Source organism: Aristolochia californica, unplaced genomic scaffold, assembly GCF_029961685.1.
Source record: "Aristolochia californica isolate CCGP_79_NKW_82.1479 unplaced genomic scaffold, dmAriCali1.0.hap1 SCAF_3, whole genome shotgun sequence".
Classification (NCBI taxonomy): domain Eukaryota; kingdom Viridiplantae; phylum Streptophyta; class Magnoliopsida; order Piperales; family Aristolochiaceae; genus Aristolochia; species Aristolochia californica.
This window is the reverse complement of record NW_027181992.1, coordinates 26,582,237-26,607,416: the sequence shown is the minus strand read 5'-3', so window position 1 is coordinate 26,607,416 and position 25,180 is coordinate 26,582,237. Positions and strand designations below refer to the sequence as shown.

At 39.2% G+C, this 25,180-nt stretch overlaps 1 pseudogene; it reads left to right on the top strand.

The window, feature by feature from the left end:
• The first annotated feature begins 13,889 nt into the window (after window positions 1–13,889).
• LOC137959482 (uncharacterized) lies at window positions 13,890–17,671 on the top strand (annotated as a pseudogene).
• Window positions 17,672–25,180: the final 7,509 nt, after the last annotated feature.

The following is a 25,180-nucleotide window of genomic DNA, read 5'->3' as shown; positions in this document are numbered from 1 at the left end:
CTCAAAATACAAAACATAAAAGTTATAGAACGGTTTCTTTTAATTCTATATCATCTTGAATCATCTCCATCCGAGCTCGGATGAGAGAGTTATGCCCAGATTATGAATCAATGTCGAAACTGTCCAAAATCACCCAATTAACTTCGTTTTGCACTTGACGCTTCCATTCGCATCCTAAAAAAAAATATAAAAATAATGAGTATATTTAGGCACCAAATAACTATAAAAGCCTAAATATTAAGAGATAAAAATATAACATTTTGAATTCTCATCAACCTCCTTAGTGCCCCTAGTTGAAAATTTATATTCTAGGAAAAACTAGAAATGTTTTCCTATGATACATATTTCCAAAAAGTCCTTTGAATAAAATCATATTACTATTAGTGACTTACTAGAAAATTACAAGAAATATTTTAAAATTTTCTTAGGAAAGTTAAATGGACCTCTTATTGCCTCTTCTAGGAAAATAAATAAAAATTAATAATCAATCTAATATATTACTATACTTATTGATAAATTTTTAATCAAATAAAATATCAAACACAAAATTGGTATGAAAATTACCTCATGTTAAAAATATTATAGCATCAACTATCAAATACTTATTCGAAAATTTTCTATATGGTTTTCTAGCCCATCTTGGCAGGAAAATCTTAATTAAAAAATTATATATTTTTTTTAAGAAGGAGTCGCTCGTGAACCAGCTCGGTTCGATGTCACCCCTATGTTTGAGGTCCCACAAGAGACAGACTGCCGCAGGGACTTGGGGGGGGGGGGTAGGAGGATGTGGTTGCACATCCGGGCCTAGAGGAGAAGGTGGATGCATCTTTTTCTTCTTCTTTTAGAGAATATCAGGCATTCCTAGGATCAGTTGGATAGGAAGAAGCCAACAGTACCGACGAGAAGCTGCAAAGACGACTCGCAGTCCACTAGTATTCATGGCGTGATCTCTCGCCACCTAATTCCTGTTCACGAAAATCAGTTCTGTAAGCCTCCGACATTCGGGTACTAGATGTGAACGAACAAGACGAGGAGAAATAGCAGAGAAACAACTAAGTAGGGGTGGCTTCGAACCGAGCTGGTTCGCGAGCCGGCTCGGTTCGACTCGGTATCGGCTTGGTTCGATTCGTCATTTAACGAGCTCGAGCCGAGCTCGAACACCGAAATCGGCTCGTTTACCTTAACGAGCCGAGCTCGACCGAAGCTAGGTTCGGTTCGTCGGCTCAAGCGCCTGCTCGAAATGAGTCGGATCGGTATGACTCGGTAACGGGTCGCGAGCGAGCGGGGGAGCGGGAGCGGGAGTGGGAGCGAAAGCGAGGGGGGGAAAAATTTTCCTCCCCCCTCGTCACCGCCGATCCCTCCCATCGGTTGTTGTCGCCGCCTCTACCGCCGTCGTAGCTATTCGCCGGCGTCTATACCGCTGTCGCAGCTGCTCGCCGGCCGCCTCTGTGGCCCTCCGTTCGATTTTTTCCTCTCCTCGCCGTCGCCTCTGTTTCCGTCGCCGCCGACTCCGTCGTGGCCGTCATCCACGACGATAGGTCCTCTTCGGCGCCGTAACCCCCTTCCCTCCGCGTCTCGGCAGAAAATCAGAACGGGGGAGAAATAATCTCCCCCTTCCCTCGCAAGAAGATGATCTCGCACGTGCGAGATCATAAAATAAAAAAATTAAAAAAAAAAACTTTTTCCTCTGGAAAAAATTAAAAATAAATTTTATAGAAATAATTTTCTATAAACTATTAGTGTCTCATGTTTGTTTTTCTAATTGAAATTTTTTATTAAAAATCATATAATTTTCTAAGTAAGATTTTTCGTACCAAGATGGAGTAAAAAACTGTATAGAAAATTTTTGAATAAGTATTTAACAGTTGATGTTGTAATACTTTTAGCATGAAGCAATTTTCATTGCAATTTTGTGTTTGATATTTTATTTAATTAAAATTTTATCGATAAGTATAATAATATATTAGATTGATTATTAATTTTTATTTATTTCCCTAGAAGAGACAATAAAAGGTCCATTTAACTTTCCTAAGAAAATTTTAAAATATTTCTTTTAATTTTCTAATAAGTCACTAATAGTAATAAGATTTTATTTAAAGGTTTTTTTGGGAATATGTATCATAGGAAAAATATTTTTAGTTTTTCCTAGAATATAAATTTTTATCTAAGGGCACTAAGGACGCCATAATAAATTATGGCCAAATTCAAAAATTACAAAACAAGCTAGACAACAATTGGAATAAAAAATATTAATATTGGTGCATTTTAATCCATTATTGAAATTCAATCCTGGACCGCCCCTATCATTATATTTTTTTAAAATGTATGCATAATTTTATATATAATTTATTCAAAGCCACCCTCACGTGCGAGATCATAAACAAGGAAAAAAAAAACTCTTTGTCCTTTCCTCATGGCTCTTAAATAAATTGAAAAAATATTTTAGTAGAAATACGTTTCTAGAGACTATTAGTGGTTTTTTCAATAAATGTTGAAAAGACATTTTTAATAGAAATATAGGGACCATTAGTGCCTCATATTTTTTTAAAATATTTTTCTAATTATAAATTCTTTTTAAAAAATCATATAATTTTCCAAGTAAGATTTTCTTGCCAAGATGGGTTAGAAAACCATATAAAAAAATTTTGAATAAGTATTTGACAGTTGATGATATAATACTTTGAGCATGAGGTAATTTTTATAGCAATTTTGTGTTTGACATTTTATGTAATTAAAAATTTATCGATAAGTATAATAATATATTAGATTAATTATTAATTTTTATTTATTTCCTTAGAAAAGGTAATAAGAGGTCCATTTAACTTTCCTAAGAAAAATTTAAAATATTTCTTGTAATTTTCTAGTAAGTCTGTAATAGTAATAGGATTTTATTTCAATGATTTATAGTTTTTATTTGGGTGATTGTAAATTGATAGTGATATTTTATTTAATTTTGTTGTGTTTGATTATTGTATGGAGTTTATTTATAATGTTATGTAGTGTATGGAGTGTTTAGATTTATTTTATGGAGTGTATAAACAATTTCATGAAGTGTTTATGGAATGTATAGACAATTTTATGGAGTGTTTATGGAGCGTTTATGCAGGTATTATGTATATTGATTATGCCCAATTTTAAGTAGAAGTTATGCCAGATTTTATACAAGTATTATATATATTATGCTCAGTTTTAAGTAGAGGTTATGCCCAATTTTATGTAAAGGTCATGCCCAATTTTATGTAAAATGTATGTATAATTTTATATACATTTTATTCGATATATATTTTTTGAAAAGTTTTAAATGTATGTTGAGGCTTGAGCTCGGCTCGAAGCTCAGCTTGAACTCGTTAGGCTCGAGCTCGATAACAATTTTAGGCTCGAGACGAGGCTCGGCTCGGCTCGAAATATTTAAATCAAGCTCGACTCGAAATATTTAAATCAAGCTCGATTCGAACATAAGCAGGTTCGGGTTCGGCTTGGCTCGATGCCACCCCTAACTAAGAGATAATGGGGTTCAGAAAAAAGTAACCAAGACCGGACTGGCTCAGGCCTTTTCTGCCTTGTAATTTAATGGATTTAATCAGAAAGCCTGGGATCCTGATTTGTTTTTCTATCCGGTCTTCTTCCTCATCATAAATACTGCGTCTGCCATTGGAATTACTTTCGAAAAGGCGTACAGGGCAAATAGCAGAGAAACAACCAAGAGATACGGGAATCAGAAAAAAGTAACCAAGACCGGACTGGCTGAGGTCTTTTCTATCCGGTCTTCTTTCTCATCCTATTTGCTTGACCAAGTGCATTCAAATGATATAGCCATGCAGTACTGCGTCTGCCATTAGCATTACATTCAAAAAGGGACGCGCAAGGGGAATTGAGAAAATCTCAAGAGGGTAAAGAAGGAGAGAGAAGGACAGAGAATCAACGCCAATAATTCGAAGATAATTAAGACAACAAATTCGAAGGAAAGAAAAAGGAATGCCAATTGAAGAAGAACAGAGGACAGAGAAATATAGAAAAGAACAAGGCAATTAGCTCTCGGTATCTTTTACAAGAAAATCTTCACCGAAATTATCGGCCGTTCAGACTTACTGGGCGTTGGATGTCTTCGTCTTCTTGAATAAGAAAACTACAAAGATTCCTCTGTAATATTAATTTCAAGATTCCTCTGAAACCAAAGATTCATGGGGGCCTCTCGAGCACATGAAGGCGCATTTGGAGAATCAAGAAAGTCTCAGAGGATAAAGAAGGAGAGATACGTACCAAACAACAACGATGATAATTGCGAAAGCTCTCCCCGCCGCGGAAACATAAATAGAAAGAAGATAATGAAACTCTCCATAACAAATACAGAGCAAAGAAAAGGGATGGTAACTGAAGAAGGAGAAACAATTACAATTTGTTCTAGAACAACATCTGCAACGAAATTATCGGCCTTTTAGACTCTGCGCTGTCTCCGGTGGACTGCAGTTTTCCCGCCGCAGCATTCGTCTTCTTGATCTTCGTCATCCCCACCATCCAATTCTTTGACGACGCTCGTTCTCAGCACCCATCACCGTCTTCCTGAGTGGATTCCAAATGAACGCAAGAACGGCAGCGCAGCGGAACTGGATGATGAAGCTGACGATAACAAATAATCAGCGCCAATAATTCGAAGATAATGAAGATAACAAATTCGGAGGAAGGAAAATGGAATGCCAATTGAAGAAGAACAGACGACGGAGAAATAAAGAAAAAAACAATTACATCTCGGTGTCTTTTACAAGAAAATCTTCCCAGAAATTATAGGTCATTCAGACTCTATGGGCGGTCGGCTGCCTTCAACCCGCCTGTTCTTTGACGACGCTCGTTCTCAGCAACCAACAGTGTCGTATCTTTGTGGATTCCAACGAAAGACAACTGATGAACGCAAGAACGGCAACGCAGCGGTACTGGCCAATGACGATGATGAAGACGAAGAAGAAAGGAAGGCAAATGGCATCAGTTGTGAGTCTGCGCGTGAGCTTCGGCTTGTCTTCCTCCCGACGCTCTTCTTGAAAATTTCTGTTAACTCTTCATGACTAGTGTAAAATCCTAACCCCTGACTACAATAAAAAGCCTAAAAAAACGTGCCCGATACAAAAATAATTGATTATAAAATAGTAAAATTAATTTTTCCCTAGCTTTATGTATTATTTACAATACAATAACTAAAATCCTTTTTATATTTTTTTATTTTTAAATAAGCAAAATACTATTTTAATTCATGCCACAAAACTATCATTTTCACGTGTACAAATTGTAAGACAACTAGCCAGTGCGACCCGAAAAGGTTAACCGATTAAGTCGGACCAAGGACCCACACTTACACCACCCTACTAAATGCAAAGTCCCCGCACCAAACCAAATGCAAACAAACCAAATCAAATGCAAACGAACTCACGGGGATTCGAACGCGAGATGGTGTGCCAAATGCAGAGTACCAAACCATCCACACTCAACAGGTTAACCGATTAAGTGGGACCAATGACCCACACTTACACCCACCCCATCAAATCCAAAGTCCCCGCGCCAAACCAAACCAAATGTAAACGAACTCACGGGGATTCGAACGCGAGATGGCGTGCCAAATGCAAAGTACCAAACCATCCGCACCCAACAGGTTAACCGTTTAAGGTGCGGAAGACAAGGTCATAACACAGATCACCAACATATTCCAATACTCCCCCGCAAACCAAACCCCCGGGTTAAACCCAGGACAAATTCCAAATACAAATGCAAATGCAAAGTCCCTACGCCAAACATGCGAATGCACGGGGATTCGAAGGCGGGACGGGCAAAACCTGCTCTAATACCATGTAAGACAGTTAACCAATGCGACCCGAAAAGGTTAACCGATTAAGTGGGACCAAGGACCCACACTTACTCAAATCCCCTTTCACTGTCTAAATATTCGAGTGAGAAGAAAATTTCTACTTTTGATTATGATGGCATAATTTCAAAAATCTGAACTTTTTGCTTATAAAACTAGACCTTGGGTAGGATGGGTTTTAGGGTAGGACATGTCAATTTAACCAGCTTACCCAAATCTTGGTTTATCGTTTGTAAAATAGGATAAAAACAAAAAAAAACTTCACACTCAATTAAGCATTTAGGTAGTATTACCTGTTTGCTCATTCACTGTTTACTAATTTGAACGAATATAAATTAGGGTCAATGACATCGTTACATATTGGAGACCTCAAATTTCAATATATACTACACATATTGATTGATGCATCACCCTGATATCAACCCACCCCCATATGGTTGATATAACCTAATGTGTATCCATTATACACCCACCAATGACAAGGGTAATTCCACACCGAATTAACCAATTACCCAATTCTATATAAGAATAATTCTATAAAATGAACTAATTGCTCTAATATACAGGGCAAAGTTTCAATGTTCGATTAGTCACTTGACCAAAATGAATGAGTCTTATACATGAAGTCAGGTTCCATTGACAGTCAGGTTCAAGGATAATTAGTAAAAATAAAAAAAATATAATGCCAATTTTTTTTTTTTTTTTTTTTTTTACATATCAATTTCTAGTTGAGGTGACGAATATACATAATCTATAAATCCTTTGAGATGAATATAATTTTTAGAATGCTCTTAGGCGTTTTAGAATCTTTCAGGAGATGTGGTATATAAAAAGATTCTAAATTGTAAATAAGAAAATAACATGTATGCTCTTATATGTATCATATATCTTGTACATGTATGCTCAATTTCACAAATTTGGAAGGAAAACCCCTTTTTTTAGTTGTTTAATTTTTTAATTAAGAGGTTACATAATAAAAGATGATACCAATTTCAATTAGGGGTTATAAGGGTAAAAATATTCAAATTTTGTTCTAAGATGATGGCATATGAAAGGTAGATATTAATAATAAATTACGTGTAGAGGACATCTTGGGAAGACCTATGACGTAATATTTGATACATGAATTTTGGCGTAAGGCATCTCCCCATCTTTGTTCGCATGCTACTTTGTTTATGGAATTTTCACGCTCTCACAATTGGAAGTTAAAGACCTTTTAGTACACTTGGAAATCATATTACCTAAGGAAAGAGAAAGTGAAAACGAATTCTATAGTGATCTACTTTTTAGAGAATATACTTTTTTTTTCAATTAGTGTGCTTAGGAGAAAGTACAACAAAAAGTATTTTTTTATGTTAGTTTGCGCAATAGAAAGTTCAATAGCAAGTGCAAATTGAATTTATTAATAAATATTTTAAACTAAAAGATAGATTATACCTTTTTAACTTTATAAATAATAAAAATTTAAGTATAGCTTTATATTTATTTCAATATACCAAAATAACCTTACAAAAAAAAACTCTAAGTTGAAATTACAAATTTATTATTCTAATTTAGCAAAATACCCTTACTAAAATAACCCTATATGGAAATTATAATTTTATTGTTTTGATTTACCAATATATCCTTACAAAAAAAAAGATTCTATGTTAAAATTTTAATATTGTTATTCTAATTTTTGATAGATGGGCCCAAGCCCACAAAGAAGGAATGCACGTGCTCCCTGTTCTTCATCTTCAAAAATCTAGCAGGTCGTAGCCAGATGGTTGCCTCTTGCGGTTGCATAATTAATTGATGACAAATCTGTTATCATTGAAGGCGAGTCTCAACTGCCTTTTTTATGTGAGGAAATCTATCAGCCCAGTGACCAAAACCTGCAAATTCATTCACCAAATGAGAGAACTAAAAAATTTTGATCAACTGATTAAAAATTTAAAGTCATTCTCATAATCTGGCAGTTGAATTTAACAAGCCTTAGTAATGCAATTTACATCGAGTAAAGTTAACTCTAAATTGTGTAAATTTGCTAAAAACGTATTTTAACAAACCAGATGCAACAATCTGATGAAGATCATGGTCAGTGGCAAAATTATCACATACTTCTCCCTAAAAGAATAAACATGGGGTCTCCTGGTTGGATCACCATAAATCCCTTTGGTAGAGAAAAATACAGAGGATCTCAAAGTAGCATAAGAATACCTTGCTGCTGTTATGCACGCAATAGTATTATTATTTTAATTATTTTTTAATTTACTTTATTTTATTTCAGTTAAAGAATTAGTAGGCCACATGGGCATTTTTGGAATATTTTATTTATAGGGGTATTTTTGTAATATTTTATCTTAAACCTTGTAAGGGTGAACCCTATTTAAGGGGTAAGAGTAATGAGAAACTCAAACATTGATTTAGGTTAAACAGGGTTTTGAGTTATCCTCAACGAGCTCAGGCGTGTGCGTTCTCCTTAACGAACCTAGGGTTTTCATGCTTCCCTTTATCTTGATCTTCGTCTTTCTCTTCTTCCTCCCTACTAATCCATGTGTCAGATCCGGGACCATAACAACTGATATCACAGTGGGAACACAATGGGCTATTCTATATCCCAAGAAAAAAGGATTGCTATGCGCAAGGAATTGGAAGAAATACGCGCATGGTGTAGAGCATCTAATGAAAGTTGGCTTGCATCTTTCATTAAACTTTCTATAAGGGATCAACTCGCTGCCGCCGCGGAAAAGGTCATACGACCTCAATTCTCCGAGCAAGACATATGCACAAAAGGAAAGGCAGCAGACTGTCACGGAGCCCAAGCACACGGTATACTCATTGGGCCTGTGATCCCCTTTGAGGATACATAGATGAGGTTCTTGCCCAAACCCTCTATAGATGGCCAACCCATGTTCTAGAAGGAGGGATCTCTAGAAGCTCTCTAGAAGGTTCCGCACATAAACCAAGTTGGGTCCGGTATATGCACTTGGGCATACATCCTAGAATTGTATATAAGAGTCTAGAAAGGTCCATAGCTAAATGGTAGTAGAATAGTGAAGAAGGATCCAAACCATTGGATCAATGACAAGTATATACAATCTAGAACATTCATTGCTCCCCCTCAAAACTATAAATAGGGGAGAGTCTCTCATTTGTACACAACTCATTGGAGTGTAATACAATCTCTCTTGAGCAAGTCCCTTGAGTATTCTTAAGTTCTCTTATTGCTTTCATCAGGCGAGTGAGTGTAGCCCTTGCAAGTAAGAGTGAGAGTTAGGCTGACTTGTGTCTTTGCAAAAGGAGTTTGCACACAAGTGCCGCACGGGTTAAGCAAAGGAGTTGCGACCCCGTGACAGTTGGTATCAAAGCCAGGTTCGAGAGGGGGAATTGTTGAGGATTGTTGCTACGTCATGGCCAGCGATTCGCAAGTGACCAACATGCCGATGGAGGGCCAGTCTTCAAAGACGAAAAAAAGATAGGTCAAGGGAACGAGGTCGGGAATCGGCTTTGGATGCTCGTATGTCTATACTGGAAGCTCGGGCCGGTAAGTTCGAACAAACTCTCTCTAAGTGTTTGAACAAATCGAACGCTTTTGTAGATGCCTTGGATAGTCTTGAAGCCGACATGCGAAGTGCAGTAGAGGTTTTTAAAATCTTGAATGAAAAGACAATAGAGAAGGTTGAAAGCATGTCGGAAACGCTTGAGACTATGGAAGGAGAAATAATTAGCCTCCGCGAAGAAGTAGCTGAGGGCTCAAACAAAGACAAAAAGGGCAAGCCTAACCAAGGCAAAGGCAGGGGAGACAAACCGAAGTACCAGAAGGAAGATGGCAAGAAGATAGGTAAGATGTTGTCGGCTATGCAGTTGGTTAAGGGCCTCAAGAAGGGTGAGGTAACCTACTTGGCCACTTTGTTAGAAGAGAAAGACGGGATGCCCATGCCGCGAGAAGTCAAGAAGGTCCTTAGTGATTTTAAGGACGTCATGCCGCCAAAGCTGCACAAGAGATTACCACCAAGGAGGGAGGTCGATCACCAAATCGAGTTGGAGCCCGGTTCAAGACCCCCTGCGCTAGCCCCATATCGGATGTCGCCACCTAAGTTGGAGGAACTAAGGAGGCAACTACGAGAGTTGCTGGATGCTGGATTTATACGACCGTCGAAAGCCCCTTATGGAGCCCCGGTATTGTTCCAGAAGAAGCACGATGGGACCCTTAGGATGTGCATCGACTATCGAGCACTCAACAAGGTAACCATCAAGAATAAATATCCGATTCCGCTCATAGCAGATTTGTTCGATAGGCTGGCTGAGGCACAGTACTTTAGCAAACTTGATCTACGATCGGGGTACTATCAAGTGCGGATTGCTGAAGGAGATGAGCCAAAGACTACTTGCATCACCAGGCTTACGAGTTTCTAGTAATGCCCTTCGGCTTGACGAATGCCCCAACTACGTTTTGCACTTTGATGAACAAGATCTTTCATCCATACTTGGATCGATTCGTGGTGGTCTACTTGGATGATATCGTGGTCTACAGCCAAACGTTAAAGGAACACTTAGACCACTTATGAATTGTTTTCCATGTACTACGGGAAAACTCTCTCTATGTGAAGAGAGAGAAGTGCTCTTTTGCCTTGAAGGAAGTCTCATTCCTTGGGCATTGGATAAGAGATGGGCGGATTTGGATGGACAAGGCCAAAGTCCACGCTATAGCAAAGTGGGAGGTACCCACGAAGGTGACAGAGCTGCAGAACTTCTTGGGCCTTGTCAACTACTACCGAAGGTTCATCGAGGGATACTCGCAGCGTGCTGCTCCACTCACAAATTTGTTGAAAAAGAACGTCTCATGGTTATGGACGGAGCAGTGCAAGGAGGCGTTTGAGGACCTTAAGGCCGCAGTAATGGCGGAACCAGTGCTCAAGTTGGCGGACCATTCTAAAACTTTTGAGGTACACACTAACGCTTCTGACTTTGCCATTAGAGGGGTATTGGAACAGGATGGGCACTCTGTTGCATATGAAAGTCGGAAGCTGAATGAGACGGAGCGAAAGTATACTGTTCAAGAGAAGGAGATGATGGCCATGGTACATTGCCTAAGAACGTGGAGGCACTACTTGCTTGGCTCTCGCTTCATTGTTAAGACGGACAATGTGGCTACAAGTTATTTTCACACTCAGAAAAAGTTGAGTCCGAAGCAAACGCGTTGGCAAGACTTCCTGGCCGAATTTGATATGGTGATGGAATACAAGCCTGGACGGATTAACCAGGTTGCGGATGCATTAAGTCGGAAGGCTGAACTCGCCGCCTTGAGGCTCGACCACGTGGCCAAGGTAAGCAAACTTACTGAGACTTTTCCAGACCATATACGAGAAGGGCTTAGCAAGGATGATGTGGCCAAATGCATCATTCAAGCTATTGAAGATGGAAGGACAAGGAGATTTTGGCAAGAGGATGGGCTTATCTACACAAAGGGGAACCGTCTTTATGTGCCAAAGTGGGGCACCCTCAGAAGAGAATTGATGAAGGAGTGCCATGACACCCTGTGGGCTGGCCACCCAGGGCAAAGAAGGACCCTTGCTTTGTTGGAGACTAGGTACTATTGGCCACGGATGTGGACGATATAGACGAGTACGTGAAGACATGCCTAGTTCGCCAACAAGACAAGGTTGAACATAGAAAGCCGGGAGGGTTGTTGGAGCCATTACCTGTGCCGGAATGACCGTGGGAGAGCATCTCTATGGATTTCATATCGGCGTTGCCTAAGATGGACGGGATGGGGTCTATCTTAGTTGTGGTAGATCGGTTCTCCAAGTATGCTACTTTCATTGCTGCTCCAACAGATTGCACAACAGATGAAGCAGCCCGACTGATCTTGAAAAATGTGGTGAAGTATTGGGGAGTCCCTAAATCAATTATAAGTGACCGAGACCCTCGGTTCACGGTGAAGTTTTGGACGGAGATGTTCAAACTCTTGGGGATAGAACTTTGCTTCTCTACGAGCTTTCACCCCCAAATAGACGGATAGACAGAACGCACGAACGCATTGCTGGAGGAATACATGAGGCATTTCGTGAGTGCAAATCAGAAAGATTGGGTGAAGCTTTTGGATGTGGCCCAATTTTGCTACAACTTGCAAAAGAGTGAGTCAACATGCCACAACCCCTTTGAGTTGGCAACAGGCCAACAACCACTCACACCATTGACGGTAGGGACTAGCTATGAAGGCAAGAGTCCCGCAGCCTACCAGTTTGCCAAGAACTGGCATGAAAAAGCTGACATAGCAAAGTCCTACCTGCACAAAGCCGCTAAGAGGATGAAGAAGCACGCGGATGAAAAGAGGCGGCCACTTGAGTTCAAGGTGGGGGATCTCGTCATGATAAAGTTACTACCCCAACAGTTCAAGGCTTTGTGCGGTAAGCACAAAGGGTTGGTAAGGAGATATGAAGGGCCTTACCCCATCATCAAAAGAGTTGGAAAAGTTTCATACCAAGTCCACCTCCCACCATCCCTCAAGATCCATCCGGTCTTTCATGCAAGCATATTGAAGCCCTATCATGTTGATGCGGAGGATCCTTCACGAGGAGTCAACAAACGTGCACCACCATCGATGACTTCGTCATTTGACAAAGAGGTTGAATACATCATCAGTGATCGTGTAAAGAGACGGAGGGGAGTCCAGCCTAAGATGGAGTACTTAGTGAAATGGCGTGAATTGCCAGAGAGTGAGGCTACATGGGAAGAAGCTGAGGCGCTATGGCAGTTTGAGGACCAGATCATGAGGTACAAGGAACGCAACGAGGACGTCGAGTAATTTAGGAGGGGGAGAATGTCACGGAGCCCAAGCCCACGCCATACTCATTGGGCCTGTGATCCCCTTTGAGGATACATAGAGGAGGTTCTTGCCCAAGCCCTCTATGGATGGCCAACCCATGTTCTAGAAGGAGGGATCTGTAGAAGCTCTCTAGAAGGTTCCGCACATAAACCAAGTTGGGTCTGGTATATGCACTTGGGCATACATCCTAGAATTGTATATAAGAGCCTAGAAAGGTCCATAGCAAGATGGTAGTGGAATAGTCTAGAAGGATCCAAACCATTGGATCAATGTCAAGTGTATAAATCTAAAACATTCATTGCTCCCCCTCAAAACTATAAATAGGGGAGAGTCTCTCATTTGTACACAACTCATTGGAGTGTAATAAAATCTCTCTTGAGCAAGTTCCTTGAGTCCTCTTAAGTTCTCTTATTGCTTTCATCAGGCGAGTGAGTGTAGCCCTTGCAAGTAAGAGTAGGTTGACTTGTGTCTTTGCAAAAGGAGTTTGCACACAAGTGCCGTACGGGTTAAGCAAATGAGTTGCGACCTCCTGACAAGATGCTCTCTCTGATGGGAATACAAGCCACGGGCCAGAAAAATTAAAAATTTCATCCTACTGTTCTCCGGCCGAAGTCGCGGTGGATAATTTGGGTGCGACCTCAAATCCGCAACCGGGAACCATGAGAATCCCCAAGAAGGACCTTGGAAATCCGAAATCGAACGGGTATTCTGCCAAAACCTTGTCGGTAATCGCTGATATGGGTTCGACCTCAAAAAATTCCTTCTCACGGCCAGCAATATGTCTCCCAGACCAGAAGATAGAAAAATTCCGATCTAACTCTATCTCCGTGAATCAGTTCGGCCGTCCCTCCTCAATCTCGGAAAATCTACAAGCAACGAAGCCACAAAGGGCTGCTATTCACCATCGGAAAAAGAGGAGGCATCGATGGAAACCAATCCGGTGGGCTTTGGCTTCCGGATTCTCACTCTCAATCTCGCTCTCGGCAGTCCAGTGGGGAACCAACTTCAACGCATTTGGAGGTAAGCTTCTGAAATGCCATCGATTTTTAGGTCAAATCGTTTGTTCCATGGGGTTGATGGGGTTCCAAGGGCCTGAGCAGCAGCAACGCTGCTCAAAAATTGGAGACAGAGGGTTTCTATTCCGTGAAGCAGAGCAACAGAACAATTTTGATGGAATGCGGGCATTTTTGTCTGCAATGCGAGATGGAAATTTTTTGGGTTTTTTTTGAAATGGCTGCTCGGCCACAAAATTCGAATTCAAATGCTCAATTTGAAGCAAATTTGAGACCTAGGGTTGTGACGCTCGACAGTCATCCCGATGATTGGAGTGAAGTTGCTGGATTTGAATTTTTGCTTCTCCCTGCGTTAGACCCGGATGAGGAAAATGAGTACAAGGGCGGTAAAATAATTGTGAAGGCTTTGCATGATGGTCATGGTATTTTTTCCCTACTGCTAGTTGATGGAGAGTATGTGTATTATGAAGGTAAAAGAAAAAAATGTCTATTTGTTGCTCTCTTGTTTCTCGTGGGAGAATCTGCAACATACCATAATATGGGGTGTTGGAAGATAAGCTCAAGCCCAAACGACCAAGGAAGGCCCACATATGTAAGATTATTATAAGATGGGCCACACGACCAAGGAAAGCCCACAAGATGGGCCCAAACCCATAAGAAGTAGGACCCACAATGATTACCATGAGTTGGCATCCTTATCACATCAGTTGGAAGATCAAAAAGGACTCATAAAAGTATCCTTATCTTAGGGTCACAACCAAGAAGAGTTTTAGTTTGAGTTATGTTTGTCTTTTATCTATATTGAATTATTTAATTATGTTAGGACTTATCTTTAAGTGTTAGAGTTTGGGTGTAACTGGGACAAGGGAAGTTTTATTTTAATTGGACTCTACTACCTTCCTCTATTATAAATAGAGGTTCATGTACTCTAATTACAAATAGTTATAAATGTCAATGAAGTATTTCACATTTCCATAAATTCAACGTGGTATCAGAGCAGGTTATGTGAGTTCACTTGGTCAACTCACGGAGGTAATGTGATACTTTTCTCTAAACCCTAAACCCTAAGTCTAGGTTCGTAGTTATGTTTTTCAGTCCCTACTCTAGTAGTTTTCTTTGCGTTTCTTACCTTTATACGTATTTTATTATATTGAAAATTATATATTGACGAAAAGATATTTGAGTCTAATTTCCAATGAAAACCTATTTGTTCCAATCTGAGTTATCTACAGAGAGATATTGATATTTGAATGAGCAAAGGGCAGATTACAAAAAGGTTCGAGCAGTAGCAGCAATCTTCAGATTCCAAGGTATTTTTTTTCTATCAAGAACTAGATTTTATATGGAGAAATATAATATAAAAAGAAATATCTATAAGTCTATTCTTTTACCTATTCAACCAAATTTTTATCTGAGTTATCTACAAAGATAAATCGACATATGAAGCAGAAAAGGTCAGATTGAAAACGAGGTTCGAGCGGTAGCAGAAAGCTTCAAATTCTGAGGTATTTTATGCTATCAAGAAAGATACTTTATATGGATAATTATATATCCAAATAAATATATATAAGTCTATTTTATTACCTACTCAACCAATTCTCTTTATGATTTTTATATAAGGAGATATTGATCTTGGAAGAGTCAATGGTCGTTCTGGAAAAAAAAAAGAAACAATACTTAGTTCGGCCAGATGATAGAAACCGAAATCTATCAGATTATTTATCTTCTGATATTTATATTTTATGAAGTGAAGTTATACTTGGATGAAATTTATTTAAGTCTAGTTTCAGAAAGAGAAAATTTCATGTTAATTTGATCTATATTTAAAGATATATTCGCAATGGAAGAATCAAAGGTCATGCTGGTATTTTGCTATATTGAAAAATCCGAATTTATGCCAATTGTTTTGTATCACTTTTTGAGTTGATATATCAGGAAAATATCTCACTTCTCCCTAGTTTGAGGCCTTATTTATGCATCTTTGTTATTTGGGCCTATTATTACATCTATGATATTTGGTTCAAGCTGGGATCACTGCCATTACTTCCATGCTTGAGGGGGAGAAGTACAAGAGAGAGGTATTTATTCCTTATGTTGTGGATAAGTTTAAGTGACCAAAATATTCAAGAAAGGGGGAGTACAAAAGATGAAGCTTGTGCATCTAAGAAAAAATATTTTTATCTGATTATTTCATGGGTCCTACAAGGTTTATTATTTTGGTTCATGTTATATGTGTTGGAAGATGGTCTTGTTATATTCTATTGCAGCTATTATGTCTCTTTGGGGGACATTAATATTGAAGAAGAGGTGGCCTCTATTTTATCCCCCCTATAATGGCTTTTATGTTTCTTACCACTTGAGATTCGTTGTCCTGTGGAGGGACACGATGGTGGACACTTCAGAGCAATGCCGATAGACACACTATCGATAGCAGTGGAGTGTGCCCTACATCTAGCATTAGGATTGGATTATGAAGCAATGACTTACCAGCTAGGAGTGATTTTTACTCTCACTTATATAATGTCGTAGGGCCTCATGAAAGGACGCAACAGCGTGAGGGGGAATGTTGGAAGATGAAGGCATATTGGAAGATGTGCCATTTTATACAAAAATATTTTATACATCATTTGCAGCAAGCTGGGAGTTCATGTTGTTCTCTTACCCCCAGCTTGAGGGGGAGTGTTAGAAGATAAGCTCAAGCTCAAACGACCAAGGAAGACTCACATATGCAAGATTATTATAAGATGGGCCACACGACCAAGGAAGGCCCACAAGATGGGCCCAAGCCCATAAAAAGTAGGACCCACAATGATTACTATGAGCTGGCATCCTTATGAAATCAGTTGGAAGATCAAGAAGGACTCATAAAAGTATCCTTATCTTAGGGTCACGACCAAGAAGAGTTTTAGTTTGAGTTATTTTTGTCTTTTATCTATATTGAGTTATTTAATTATGTTAGGACTTATCTTTAAGTGTTAGAGTTTGGGTGTAATTGGGATAAGGGCAGTTTTATTGTAATTGGACTCTACTACCTTACTCTATTATAAATAGAGGTTCATGTACTCTAATTACAACAAGTTCTTGATGTCAATGAATTATTTCACTTTTTCGTAAATTCAACAAGGGGGGATGCAAAGAATCGCCATATACATGCTCAAACAGAACTTGTCGAGGCCATGAAGTGGATATTATGCATTTCTCAATTGGAAAGGCCATTCTTGGTAGACTTTATAGTGGCATCACTCTAGGAAATGGAAATGGAGGTGATAGGTTTGGTTAGCTTGTTCATCTTTACTCATGGAACCCGCATTGTCGATTTCTTGATGGAGTAAGCACTTTAGGTAATAACACTAGTGCTCAGAATAACTGGAAAGGGGCCTGGTGGCATGATTGCATTAATGTTCACTCAGGTGTTCTTGAGGGAGACAAGCCCATTCAGTACATCTGGTCAAAAGGGCACTTATTACTTTGAGTTTTCAAGGCCAATTAGAACAATGGATCGCCTTCAATAGGATGTCCAGTTCACTATAGGTCAAACAACACAAGCTGGCAGTTTCATTCTAGCATTCTATGGATGGAAAGTCATGGAGTGCCTTTCAGCACTATTCTATAAACTGTGACTGGATTCCACTGGATATATCTTCACCATCTAGTGCATCAGGAAGTTCATGGAATGCTGCCTTAGCTTTCACTCTCCTTTTGACACTGCTGAAAATAGTGGCAGTGCAACAAATCTTGCTGCTAGACAGCAAGAAACTACTATTGAAAACAATGATTTTTATGCTTTGCAGTTGGGTTTTTCTAGAAATGGTGGAGAAAATATCATCAATTGAGAGAGGGGAACTTGTATCTAATGATACAGGGCTACTGATGGATCTACTAATAAAGGGGAAGGTTTGGTCAATCGGGATATTGAAGCTACTGAAGGATCTAGTGAGAGAAGGGAACTTGTGGTCAATGATCTGGATACTGAAGCTACTGATGGGTCTACTGAGATAGGTGAATTAGTGATGAATGATTCTCCAATGTTAGAAAGTAAAATTATAATGTTATGGACTCAATAAGACTGAGTCATCTACTTTACTTTTATTATTTATGTTGCTTTTAATTTCGAATTTTATTGATTTGTAATAAGACTTAAAGGTAGGGGTAGAATTGGGTTTAATAACCCTAACCTATGTTGATGTTAATTACCCTATTTAAGGGGTAAGGATGGAGAAATAAAGCAAGTTCAGAATTAGCATAAACTAGGGTAATTTAGGTTCCTTCTAGGCTCTCTATTCTAGGGTTCTTGGTGTGAACTCTCTTGGGGGGTTTGCTGCATCCATTGGGGAGTCTTTGAGGAGATCTTGGAAGGAAAAGGAGGAGGAATCAGCCTTCTCTTCCATGCTGCAATAGTCATCCATCTCTTCCACGAACCAGTAGTCAGGGAAGGAGGATTTGGTTGAGTCTTAGCATCAAGAAAGGGATTTTCGAGTTGCTGAATTGAAGGAGGTCTTCAAGAGGTATTTTTATCTATCTTTTCCGAGTTTACAAGAGCTAGAGACTGCCCTCTTTACATTCAGCATTGGTAGTTGCATGAATTCAGAAACCCTACTCATTGATGTGAGGTGTAAAGTGGGGTTTCATAATTGGATCCTTAAAACAGTCTCTTGCTTGAATTGGTGCATTCATAATTAAGAAAAGGAAACTCCTTTTCAAGGGGAATGAATTCAGTAGAGGGAAAGGGGTTGTTCTTGAGTAATTACAGCAAGTAAAACCCTCTTCACATGAATCATAAAAGAGGGGTTTCATATCTGAGTGTTTAAACAGTCCTTTAACTTGCTGGTTGCATCTATAATTGAGAAAAAGAAACTCCTTTTCAATTATAACGTGTGAGGGAAGAAAAAGATAGTTTCTTTTCACAAAAACGTGTTAAGAAACCCTCTAACAGTGCTGGAATCATATTCAACTCGCCGAGTTACTAGATCCATGGCTAGGGACCATAACACATAAATACCTCTTCTGAACTAGAATTAGTCACAAAGGCTATAGAAGCTACAAAATTAGATAGTGAGGTTTCAGACTCTGCTGATATTAGAGACTTGAGCACTGCTTCTGTTGGCCTTCCAGAAATCCTTTTCATCACTCTCCCCATTCTCTCGCACCTCGGCCACCTTGTCAAAAAATTCTTGATGATCCTGAATTAGAAAATTGTACATACGTGTCCCTCCGGATATGTCCCCCATGAAATCTTTGAAGCCAAATCGTCTATGACCACGAAAAGAAGCCTCCACACTGCCCTCATTTTGCTGTTGACCGGTATCCCTTGACAGAGTGTACATTTCTCCAGTTTTTACACCCCGAACAGAGGGATTCGAAGACTCACCTGTGATAGCCATGGCTTGCAGAACTTCAGCCTCCGTTGGCTCATCGTCTGCTCTGAGATTTTCACCCTTGAATGAGTTGATGAGTTGAGGGATGTTTCTGCTAAGTGAGAAGTGGAGGCGAGGCCAACTTCATATTTATCCAAGAGGTCCTCCTTGCCCCGTTGTCACCGAAAATAACGCCCTTAGGAAGATTTTCCCAATGGCGAACAACATCAACAGTGTTGGCGAAGGAGGCATCTGGCCGAGAGCCCAAATCGGCCAGTATCGTCGATTTTTTTGCAAAATACCCGTCCAATTTTGGGTTTCCAGGGGCTCAGGACTGTTGCTCTGAATTTCCCTGCTCGAAATTTTAAGGTTGGTCGACGAACAGTAGCGACTGTTCATCTTCGGAGACCTTCCTCTCCCATTTTGAAAAAAAAAATTGACGCTTCTATCTTCCATTTTAATTGTAGACAGGTGTAGCATCGCTGAAATTTCTTTGCATAGTACTGCGCATATTTCATCTACGATCCACAAATCACTCATTGTTTCAGCTCTGATACTAATTTGATATGTTCCCCTGATCTAACTTGGTGATTCGTACGGGAAAATACAAAATCAAGCCAAAGGGAAGCTTGAAAACCCTTGAGCTCATTTAGGAGAACTTAAGTTTTAACCTAAATTCAGACTTCCTCTTTTCATTTCATTCCCCCTCGAAATAGGGTTCATGTCCACAAGGTCAAGAGAAAATTACAATGCCCTCCATGGCATTTAACTTGAAAATCAAAAGGTTCAAGGGAAAATAACAATTTTGCCCCTCCAAGGCATTTAACTTGAAAAGTAAACCAAATGACTAAGTAACTGACTCAACCAAAGTAATTGACTCAGCCACGACATCTGCATGACTCGACCTGTTGTTGAGTTCATAACAAGTTTTTCATTGGTCACCGTAACACCGTGCCGCCTCCCGAACTTTGGCAGGGCTTGGACTTGAAAAGTCGTCGAACCACCGCCTAAGCCACAAACTACCATCGTCGCCAAAGTAAGCCGACGCACCGTCGTCGTCGCTGTCGCTGAAGAAGAAGAGGTAGTTTTTTTAAAAAACTTAGGAATTACTATTCTTCTATTTATCTGCCGACTGAACTGACCGAGGCCGATGGGTCAACCCAGCGGATCCGGACCAGACCAGACAAAACCGGACCATAACTGAACTGGACTGAATTGAACCAGACCAGACCAAACCAAACTAGACTAGACCAAATTTCCAAACCGAACGAAGTTGTGTTTGAGACTATTCTAGGTAATCCATAGACAGAAAATTATGGCTACCACTACATGCGCATCAACCAAACTTATCCCAGCACCATCACCGCAGATTATCGTCCACCAAGACAATTCTGCCTTTCCAACTTGAATCATCCACGATGAGACCAATTACTCATTATGGTCCCAACTCATGGAGATGCAAATTGGTGCTAGCAACAAAGCTGGATATCTCACCAACGAAACGAGAAAACCAAAATCTGGAGATCCCAATCTTGGCGCATGGATTACTGAAAATCAATGAGTGAAAAGTTGGCTTATTGACTCAATGAGTCTATTGCTAATGCAACGATTTATTCACCTCTCCACTGCCAAGGAGATATGGGAAGCTGTATCAAAAATATTTTATGATGGATCAGACGAAACCTGTCTATTTGAGTTGAACTAGAGATTTTTTTCTACAAAATAAAATGATAGACCATTTTCATTATAATGAACTAGTCGCTATTTTCCAAGAGATTGATCATAGAACTACATCTCAGGAAAGAATTGTCAAAAGGCTAATCCAGTTGCACTCTGTGATGTCTACGCTTCGAGTTCTCTCAGTGGGTTTGACTCTGAGTGTCATCAAGTTTGGGGAGAAATCTTGCAAAAAGACCCCAAACTTGATTTGGGGAGTACATATGCATATGTAAGAAGAGAATATCAATAGAGATAGAAAATGGGGAGCTATCATCCAATCTCTGAGACCTCGGCTATGTTGGTCAACCAAACTCGACAAGGATCATCAAACAATCGAAACATTCAATCTTCTGGAAAAGCTAACAATCGGGTATGCACTCACTGCGAGAAGAAAGGTCATTCACAACAATGTTGTTATGATATTATTGGGTATCCGGAGTGGTGGGATTTCTAAAAAACAAAACACAGAAAAAGATTTTTGGGAAAGCTATGGTGACATCCACGAAAGAAAATCAACAGCTACCTACGAAAAATGTTGCCAGACCAAGTATTATCGGTAAAAAATTAGTATTCTTTATAAATTCTATGAATAGAACTTGGATTATTGATACAGGTGAATCTGATCACATGACAAGGGGTTCCAGTCAGTTACAATTTGTCCTACCTTCTATGCTACCTATTATTTCCATCACCATTGATAATACGTCTCCTATTACTAGGGAAGGATCTGTTATATTGTCTAATAATCTTACATTAGATACTATCCTTGTGGTTCCATCTCTTGAATACAATCTTTTATCTGTTAGCCAAATTACTTTCATTCTTGCTTGTATAGTAACTTTCTGGCCGCCCTCATTTTGTGTCTTTCAAGACATTCTAACCCTGAAGATTCTTGGTTATGGTGTTAGACGGGGCAAACTCTACTATTTGGAGTTGACAGAGAATGGGGGATCAAAAATTAGTTAGGCAAATCAAGCTAGCAGTGAAGACAATGCTCAAGCAACTATATGGTTATGGGACCAAAGATTAGGTCATCTTTGCTTTGGTTAACTTAAGAAATCGCAACCACAACTCTTTTTAGGTTTGAATGATTCAGATTTTCATTGTGACACTTGTGAACTAGCTAAGAGCCACCGTATCTCATATTTACCGAGTTTGAATAAAAGTTTTGAACTTTTTGAAATTATTCATTTTGATGTTTGGGGTCCGACAAAGGTTCCCTCTATTTCTAGAGCTTGTTACTTTGTGACATTTAATGATGAATGCACTAGAATGACTTGGGTATCCATGCTTATACAAAAGAGTGATGTGTGTCTAGCATTTCAGAAATTTCACAAAATGATACATACTTAGTATCAAAAGCTAATTTGTGTTTTGAAATCTGACAATAGTACTGAGTTTGTTGATGCTTTTCTCAAAAATTTTCTGACCCATCATGGGATTCGTCATCAGACCTCTTGCACCTATACTCCCCAACAAAATGGATTGGCAGAGAGGAAGAATAGACAACTTTTGGAAGTATTGCGTGCCTCTCTCTTTGGCATGAACATGCCTCAGTTTTATTGGGGTGAAGCTGTCAAATCTGTTGCCTACCTCATCAATTGAACACCTTCTTGAGTAATATATTTTCAAACTCCTCGACGCAAGCTGTAATCCCTGATTTCAATTCGTCATCTTTCGAACCTTGAACCCAGGATTTTTGGGTGTACCACATATGTTCATATAAAAAAAATCTTGCGAAATAAACTTGATCCATGTGCGAAACGATGTGTATTTGTTGGTTACTCTGAATTTCAAAAAGGATATCAGTGCTATGATCCACACACCCGAAAGCTTCATGTGACTCTAGATGCCTCCTTCCATGAATCAGTGCCTTATTATTCAGGGGGAGTATCTTGGAATCTTCTTCAGGGGGAGAGTTCAAGTGAAGAGAATGTTCAACAAGAGAATAACGAAGGTGTTGAGTTTATTGAGTTAGAAGTAGTGAATAAATTTTTTAAACAATCAGGTCGTCATGATGTGCAACAAGACTGTGATCACAACAATGAAGCCGAGAGTGATTCATTAATTTCTCCTGAAGAACCTTCAGAGTTCCCTCCATCTACACTATCAACTAAAGAATCAACCTAGAATGTTCCTCCTCAAGTAAATACGAATCCTATGTTTGATGAGTCTAATGAAACATGTGTTCCTCTAGAAAATATAACCCATAGATATCCACAAAGATTGATTAGGGGAGTTCCAAAAAAATAGCATGAACCTGATCCTAAAGCCAAGACCAAATACTCAATCAACAACTATGTGTCCTCCCATAGGTTGATTAAATTGTATGCAGTTACAGTTGATCAATTATCCAGCGTTTCTATTCCTAATAATGTGCAAGATTTATTAGCTGATCCAAAATAAAAAAAAGACGATGAACGAAGAGATGGAGGTTCTATAAAAGAATGCCACTTGGGAACTTGTTTCACAGCCTAAAGGAGTAAAGACAATTGGATGTCGATGGGTGTTCACGGTGAAACTCAAACCGGATGGAAGTATTGAAAGATATAAAGCTCGGCAAGTTGCAAAGGGATATACGCCAAGGTATGGGATAGACTATCATGATACTTTTTCACCAGTAGCTAAGATCAATACAATTTACATTCATATATCTATAACATCAAATTGACATTGGCCTCTACAACAATTTGATGTTAAAAATGCCTTTTTCAATGGAGACTTAGAAGAAAAAGTCTACATGGAGCTACTACCCGGAGTTAAAAGTGGGTCTTTGTGTCAAGGTGAAGTTTGTAAATTGAAGAAGTCATTGTACGGGTTGAAAAAGTTACCTAGAGCTTGGTTTGGAGATTTATCGGCTACAATGAAGGAGTTTGGCTATAAGCAAAGTAACTCAGATCATACTTTGTTTATAAAACACAAAGAAGAAAAACTAACAGCTTTAATTATGTATGTTGATGATATGGTCGTGATAGGAGATGACCCATGTGAAATGCAAGCTTTACAAGAGTATTTAGCCATTAAATTTGAAATAAAAGATCTCGGACAACTTAAATATTTTTTAGGAATTGAAGTTCCAAAATCGAAACATGGAGTTTTCCTTTCACAGTGAAAATATGTGTTAGATCTTCTAGCCGAAACCGGAATGCTTGATTGTAAACCAGTAGAGACGCCCATGGAAATGAATCATAAGCTCGGAATTCTCCTAGATCAAACCCCAATAGACAAAGGGCGTTATTAGCGATTAGTTGGAAGATTAATCTACCTATCACACACAAGGTTCGATGTAGCATATGCAGTGAGCGTTGTGAGTTAGTTCATGCATGCACCAAGTGAATAACATATGGAAGCGTTCTATCAGATCTTGAGATACTTAAAGAGTGCTCCAGGAAAAGGTTTGTTATTCTCAAAAGAGGGTATCTCTAATATTGAAGGATATACAAATTTTGATTGGGCAGGTGATCGCACAACCAAAAGATCCACGTTGGGTTACTTTACTTTTGTGGAAGTGAATCTTATCACTTGGAAAAACAAAAAATAGAAGGTTGCATCAAGATCAAGTGATGAAGCTGAATTTCGAGACATGGTTCATGGTGCATGCTAGTTGTTAAGGATAAGGAATATACTGAGGGACATAGGGATTGAATACGCTAAACCTATGAATCTCCACTGTGATAACAAGGCAGCCATCGCAATTGCACAAAATTTTATTCAACATGATCGCACTAAATATGTTGAAGTTAATCGTCATTTCATCAAGGAGAACCTTGATGCAAAGATTATACAATTCCCTTTTATTCAATTTGAGAGTCAGCTGGCTAATATGGTCATGAAGGCAGTATCAGGGAAGGTGTAGAATTTAGGATCTCATGAAAGGAACTTTAGATCAACAAGAAAGAAGAAGAAGAAGAAGAAGATGAGAGAAGGAGAAGAGAAGAAGAAGAACGTGGAAGGAGAGAGTTTGGATTAAGGGAGAAGAGGGTTGCGTCAAAAAGAAAAATGAGGGTTGGACGAATTTGTGGAAAGAGAGGAGAGTGCTTCAATGCCCTACCTCTTAGCCAATGCCTTTATTTATAGTTTTACAATGCCCTTAGGGCTACAACTTGGTAAAACAAAAGACATAAAAGGAACACATATTTACACTTCTATGCCATCTTTATGGAAAGTACCATATTTTACACATATGCCACTCCTTTGACGTGTGAGCTTCTTGTCTTGAGCTCGTGGGCTTGAGCCCATCTTCCAACACTCTCCCTCAAGCTGGAGGAGAAAAAACATCATAAATACCCAGGTTGCCACATATAAACGATAGGATTTTAGATGTAACGGGTTTAGTGAGAATATCAGCTACTTGCTCTTGAGATGACACATGTTTGAGAGAGATTATTCCTGCTTGAAACTTCTCCCGTATAAAATGACAATCCACCTCAATATG